This window comes from Mytilus edulis, chromosome 4 (assembly GCF_963676685.1).
Source record: "Mytilus edulis chromosome 4, xbMytEdul2.2, whole genome shotgun sequence".
Classification (NCBI taxonomy): domain Eukaryota; kingdom Metazoa; phylum Mollusca; class Bivalvia; order Mytilida; family Mytilidae; genus Mytilus; species Mytilus edulis.
In genome coordinates, this window is record NC_092347.1 from 44747494 (window position 1) to 44754817 (window position 7324).

The window sequence follows — 7324 nt, forward strand, 5'->3', positions numbered from 1 at the left end:
GGATTTGAGCTTATTCATAATCTAGTACAAATTCTGATATGTATAAGCATGAAAAATATTCTATGAAAATGTGTTCATACTTCCATTCTATTTCTCTTTCTTACTATTCAAAACTTTTTGGTCTTAAAATAAAGAAGGCAAGCAAATGCATCACAGTTATGAACAATATCCAGGGCACCAATCAGTTCACTCCTAGAACTTTTTGGATTGAGTTCAAGTCTCAATCCTTTTTTGTAAATGATTTATGAACTGGCTATAAAAGATGTTTGCAATGATGTACATTTCATTTGAATTGATTTTTAATATGTATGTACAATTAAGTCATATTGTGTGGTCATCAATTTTTGAGGACTGCATGTTAGAAACTAAGTGCCTTCCAGGTGTTTTTGTTGTTTTATTGCTGTCTGATTGGTGTATACCTCATATCTCATTGTACGAATACACTAAAATAGAAAGTTCTGTGAAATAAAGATGATATACAAATGTACCAAATTGAAAGTCTCTCTGTTATTTACAACCATTTACTTCTTGTTTCGAATTTTTGATCCTGCATGCAATGCTCTTCAACTTTGTACTTGTTTGGCTTTATAAATATTTTGATATGAGCGTCACTGATGAGTCTTATGTAGACGAAACGCGCGTCTGGCGTACTACATTATAATCCTGGTACCTTTGATAACTATCATATATGCAAAAATAGTTTTTCTCATTTTAACTCTTAAGATTTAAGGAAAATGTTGACAAAACAACAAGCATAATACCAGTAAAGGATCTCAAATTTTGGCTGCACAACAAGCTAAAAAAAATAGTTATTTCGTTTTTTTTATATACAAATTTCATTTTAAAACAACATGCATTTTCATTTTTTTAACATTACTTGTCTGTTGACACAACAATTTGAATTTGAACTGTATTATATTCTGAAAGTACTTGTGGTTGAAAAAATATACACAATAGTTTATTCCAGGTGGTTTACACTTAATTCTTGATTACACTACTACTATTACTTCATGTCTGTTAATAATGTTTAAGAGCCCTCTTCTGCATATAATTGCTATTTGTACTCAAAGATTCCTTCATGCATTTGCACAAGTTTATCCTCCTAAGATGTTGCTCCAATGATAAAATCCTGTAATGCATACTTAGCAATCAGACTCTTGGAAAACTTCCTACAGTTCCTGTAATATAATAAAATCCACATGTAATGTTTGTTTCTGTGAGCAAGGTTCAAGCAAAAAAGATTACATCAATTTAGTCTCCAATGATTTACTAAACTTATAATTAGGAGAAAATTGTACTGCATTTTAAGCTCGATCAAGCTCTGACATGATCAATTGGTGACTTTATGGTGATTTTTAGTAAAACCCAGACCTAGGTTTTTTACTAGTATTTCCCACTGGGCTGGGCATTGCAATACTCATTAAACCCAGGTTTTTGAATTTCCAACCCTGTTTCAGGACATTTTATAGCTCACTATGCTGTATCAGTTTTGCTCATTGTTGAAAGCTGTACAGATGATCATTTATAGTTGGCAGTATTCAGTCATTTAGACTTTAGTGGATAGTTCTCATTGGAAGTCGTACCACATTACATGTTTTATAATTTATAATAAATTACTTATGAAAACAAACTGTCTTCAAGTATACTTATATATGTGTACTACATATAACCTGTATATATATAAGTATACTTAGTACCTATAAAAACACAACTCATCATTTTCAAGCCCCCTTCTTACATGTCTTAGCCCCTTACAATCATAGCTTACACCAAAAACAGCTGATTTCTTAATTGATTATAGCTTGTGTAGTATACAATAAACAGACCAAAATATGACACTTTATATTGACAAATGAACCCTGCCCAGACAGTATTGTACACCATACAATCAGTTTCAGACAAGGCAAAAATTACCTAGTTCATGATATCAGTAATAATTGTTTAATCTTAGTCGTGCTATTTTGATAATTTTCCACAAACTACAAGCATAAATTAGCACATGGGAATAATATTAATATGAAATAAGAATTGAAATTTTAGGATATCCAGAATATAAAATTTTAATCTCATAAATGTACATGGACTGAAAATTACAGAGGTAAATAAATGTAACTACATGCCTATTCCATACATATATATAGCAGATTAACTTTTCCCTTGATCTGTTGATTGGTAAGTGGTTTTTTTTATTTCGTCAGTTTGCGTGAACTCCTTTTTAAATTTGCACATGATTCAGCATTTTTGTCATACCACTACAAATAGACTGTAACAAATACATACCAATTACATGTACTGTAACTATAGGGTCTCATCTACATGTATATCTAATCAATTCATTCATTTCATTGTATAATTTCACTTCCACTTACATCTTGGGAACTACAAGTGTGTAATTCTGAAAATTTAAATTTCATTAATTATTATAAATATAAGCCCTGAACCTGATTAATTTTTCCAAATAAAAGTAGAGGCTCTTAGCTCTAATCATTTTGATTTTCGGAGGGGGGAGGGGGGATTGGGGGGATTGGGGGCTATTGATATTTTTGGAAAATAAACTTTTTTCCAGTTTTTGGAGAAAAACATAAATTCTTTTTGACCCTGAGAAAAGTAATTGTTTGTTTCAGCTTCAGCTGCCACTATATGTAATGCTAAAAAGACGACAATTTTGGAAAAAGGGTCCACTAACATTAATGTCTACTTGACTTTTGAGCTGTGGAGTCTGCGCAGTGGCGGTCTGGATCCCTCCCGTCTTGTCTGTAGGTCTGTATCTGCAAGAAAAAAACAAAGTGCACAATAGTTCCACATTAATACGACAATTTTGGAAAAAGGGGCCACTAACATTAAGGTCTACTGAACTTTTGAGCTGGGGAGTCTGCACAGTGGCGGTCTGGACCCCTTCCGTCTTGTCTGTAGGTCTGTAGGTCTGTATCTGCAAGAAAAAAACAAAGTGCACATTAGTTCCACATTAATACGACAATTTTGGAAAAAGGGGCCACTAACATTAAGGTCTACTTAACTTTTGAGCTGGGGAGTCTGCGCAGTGGCGGTCTGGACCCCTTCCGTCTTGTCTGTAGGTCTGTAGGTCTGTATCTGCAAGAAAAAAACAAAGTGCACATTAGTTCCACATTAATACGACAATTTTGGAAAAAGGGGCCACTAACATTAAGGTCTACTTAACTTTTGAGCTGGGGAGTCTGCGCAGTGGCGGTCTGGACCCCTTCCGTCTTGTCTGTAGGTCTGTATCTGCAAGAAAAAAACAAAGTGCACATTAGTTCCACATTAATACGACAATTTTGGAAAAAGGGGCCACTAACATTAAGGTCTACTTAACTTTTGAGCTGGGGAGTCTGCGCAGTGGCGGTCTGGACCCCTTCCGTCTTGTCTGTAGGTCTGTATCTGCAAGAAAAAAACAAAGTGCACATTAGTTCCACATTAATACGACAATTTTGGAAAAAAGGGCCACTAACATTAAGGTCTACTTAACTTTTGAGCTGGGGAGTCTGCGCAGTGGCGGTCTGGACCCCTTCCGTCTTGTCTGTAGGTCTGTAGGTCTGTATCTGCAAGAAAAAAACAAAGTGCACATTAGTTCCACATTAATACGACAATTTTGGAAAAAGGGGCCACTAACATTAAGGTCTACTTAACTTTTGAGCTGGGGAGTCTGCGCAGTGGCGGTCTGGACCCCTTCCGTCTTGTCTGTAGGTCTGTAGGTCTGTATCTGCAAGAAAAAAACAAAGTGCACATTAGTTCCACATTAATACGACAATTTTGGAAAAAGGGGCCACTAACATTAAGGTCTACTTAACTTTTGAGCTGGGGAGTCTGCGCAGTGGCGGTCTGGACCCCTTCCGTCTTGTCTGTAGGTCTGTAGGTCTGTATCTGCAAGAAAAAAACAAAGTGCACATTAGTTCCACATTAATACGACAATTTTGGAAAAAGGGGCCACTAACATTAAGGTCTACTTAACTTTTGAGCTGGGGAGTCTGCGCAGTGGCGGTCTGGACCCCTTCCGTCTTGTCTGTAGGTCTGTAGGTCTGTATCTGCAAGAAAAAAAACAAAGTGCACATTAGTTCCACATTAATACGACAATTTTGGAAAAAGGGGCCACTAACATTAAGGTCTACTGAACTTTTGAGCTGGGGAGTCTGCGCAGTGGCGGTCTGGACCCCTTCCGTCTTGTCTGTAGGTCTGTAGGTCTGTATCTGCAAGAAAAAAACAAAGTGCACATTAGTTCCACATTAATACGACAATTTTGGAAAAAGGGGCCACTAACATTAAGGTCTACTTAACTTTTGAGCTGGGGAGTCTGCGCAGTGGCGGTCTGGACCCCTTCCGTCTTGTCTGTAGGTCTGTAGGTCTGTATCTGCAAGAAAAAAACAAAGTGCACATTAGTTCCACATTAATACGACAATTTTGGAAAAAAGGGGCCACTATCATTAAGGTCTACTTAACTTTTGAGCTGGGGAGTCTGCGCAGTGGCGGTCTGGACCCCTTCCGTCTTGTCTGTAGGTCTGTATCTGCAAGAAAAAACAAAGTGCACATTAGTTTCACATTAATACGACAATTTTGGAAAAAGGGGCCACTAACATTAAGGTCTACTTAACTTTTGAGCTGGGGAGTCTGCGCAGTGGCGGTCTGGACCCCTTCCGTCTTGTCTGTAGGTCTGTAGGTCTGTATCTGCAAGAAAAAAACAAAGTGCATATTAGTTCCACATTAATACGACAATTTTGGAAAAAGGGGCCACTAACATTAAGGTCTACTTAACTTTTGAGCTGGGGAGTCTGCGCAGTGGCGGTCTGGACCCCTTCCGTCTTGTCTGTAGGTCTGTAGGTCTGTATCTGCAAGAAAAAAACAAAGTGCACATTAGTTCCACATTAATACAATTTTGGAAAAAGGGGCCACTAACATTAAGGTCTACTTAACTTTTGAGCTCGGGAGTCTGCGCAGTGGCGGTCTGGACCCCTTCCGTCTTGTCTGTAGGTCTGTAGGTCTGTAGGTCTGTATCTGCAAGAAAAAAACAAAGTGCACATTAGTTCCACATTAATACGACAATTTTGGAAAAAGGGGCCACTAACATTAAGGTCTACTTAACTTTTGAGCTGGGGAGTCTGCGCAGTGGCGGTCTGGACCCCTTCCGTCTTGTCTGTAGGTCTGTAGGTCTGTATCTGCAAGAAAAAAACAAAGTGCACATTAGTTCCACGTTAATACGACAATTTTGGAAAAAGGGGCCACTAACATTAAGGTCTACTTAATTTTTGAGCTGGGGAGTCTGCGCAGTGGCGGTCTGGACCCCTTCCGTCTTGTTTGTAGGTCTGTAGGTCTGTATCTGCAAGAAAAAACAAAGTGCACATTAGTTCCACATTAATACGACAATTTTGGAAAAAGGGGCCACTAACATTAAGGTCTACTTAACTTTTGAGCTGGGGAGTCTGCGCAGTGGCGGTCTGGACTCCTTCCGTCTTGTCTGTAGGTCTGTATCTGCAAGAAAAAAACAAAGTGCACATTAGTTCCACGTTAATACGACAATTTTGGAAAAAGGGGCCACTAACATTAAGGTCTACTTAACTTTTGAGCTGGGGAGTCTGCGCAGTGGCGGTCTGGACCCCTTCCGTCTTGTCTGTAGGTCTGTAGGTCTGTATCTGCAAGAAAAAAAACAAAGTGCACATTAGTTCCACATTAATACGACAATTTTGGAAAAAGGGGCCACTAACATTAAGGTCTACTTAACTTTTGAGCTGGGGAGTCTGCGCAGTGGCGGTCTGGACCCCTTCCGTCTTGTCTGTAAGTCTGTAGGTCTGTATCTGCAAGAAAAAAACAAAGTGCACATTAGTTCCACATTAATACGACAATTTTGGAAAAAGGGGCCACTAACATTAAGGTCTACTTAACTTTTGAGCTGGGGAGTCTGCGCAGTGGCGGTCTGGACCCCTTCCGTCTTGTCTGTAGGTCTGTAGGTCTGTATCTGCAAGAAAAAAACAAAGTGCACATTAGTTCCACATTAATACGACAATTTTGGAAAAAAGGGGCCACTATCATTAAGGTCTACTTAACTTTTGAGCTGGGGAGTCTGCGCAGTGGCAGTCTGGACCCCTTCCGTCTTGTCTGTAGGTCTGTAGGTCTGTATCTGCAAGAAAAAACAAAGTGCACATTAGTTTCACATTAATACGACAATTTTGGAAAAAGGGGCCACTAACATTAAGGTCTACTTAACTTTTGAGCTGGGGAGTCTGCGCAGTGGCGGTCTGGACCCCTTCCGTCTTGTCTATAGGTCTGTAGGTCTGTATCTGCAAGAAAAAAACAAAGTGCACATTAGTTCCACATTAATACGACAATTTTGGAAAAAGGGGCCACTAACATTAAGGTCTACTTAACTTTTGAGCTGGGGAGTCTGCGCAGTGGCGGTCTGGACCCCTTCCGTCTTGTCTGTAGGTCTGTAGATCTGTATCTGCAAGAAAAAAACAAAGTGCACATTAGTTCCACATTAATACGACAATTTTGGAAAAAGGGGCCACTAACATTAAGGTCTACTTAACTTTTGAGCTGGGGAGTCTGCGCAGTGGCGGTCTGGACCCCTTCGGTCTTGTCTGTAGGTCTGTAGGTCTGTATCTGCAAGAAAAAAACAAAGTGCACATTAGTTCCACATTAATACGACAATTTTGGAAAAAGGGGCCACTAACATTAAGGTCTACTTAACTTTTGAGCTGGGGAGTCTGCGCAGTGGCGGTCTGGACCCCTTCCGTCTTGTCTGTAGGTCTGTAGGTCTGTATCTGCAAGAAAAAACAAAGTGCACATTAGTTCCACATTAATACGACAATTTTGGAAAAAGGGGCCACTAACATTAAGGTCTACTTAACTTTTGAGCTGGGGAGTCTGCGCAGTGGCGGTCTGGACCCCTTCCGTCTTGTCTGTAGGTCTGTAGGTCTGTATCTGCAAGAAAAAAACAAAGTGCACATTAGTTCCACATTAATACGACAATTTTGGAAAAAGGGGCCACTAACATTAAGGTCTACTTAACTTTTGAGCTGGGGAGTCTGCGCAGTGGCGGTCTGGACCCCTTCCGTCTTGTCTGTAGGTCTGTAGGTCTGTATCTGCAAGAAAAAAACAAAGTGCACATTAGTTCCACATTAATACGACAATTTTGGAAAAAAGGGGCCACTATCATTAAGGTCTACTTAACTTTTGAGCTGGGGAGTCTGCGCAGTGGCGGTCTGGACCCCTTCCGTCTTGTCTGTAGGTCTGTAGGTCTGTATCTGCAAGAAAAAAACAAAGTGCACATTAGTTCCACATTAATACGACAATTTTGGAAAAAGGGGCCACTAACATT

At 39.5% G+C, this 7324-nt stretch overlaps 1 long non-coding RNA gene across 1 annotated transcript; it reads right to left on the reverse strand.

Annotated features, from left to right (window-relative positions):
* Positions 1 to 856: 856 nt before the first annotated feature.
* LOC139519755 (uncharacterized) lies at positions 857 to 4498 on the reverse strand. The gene is made up of 3 exons (XR_011663668.1): positions 2687 to 4498; positions 2281 to 2395; positions 857 to 1178 (listed from the first exon to the last, which is right to left on the reverse strand). It is a non-coding gene; the product is annotated as an uncharacterized lncRNA (long non-coding RNA).
* Positions 4499 to 7324: the final 2826 nt, after the last annotated feature.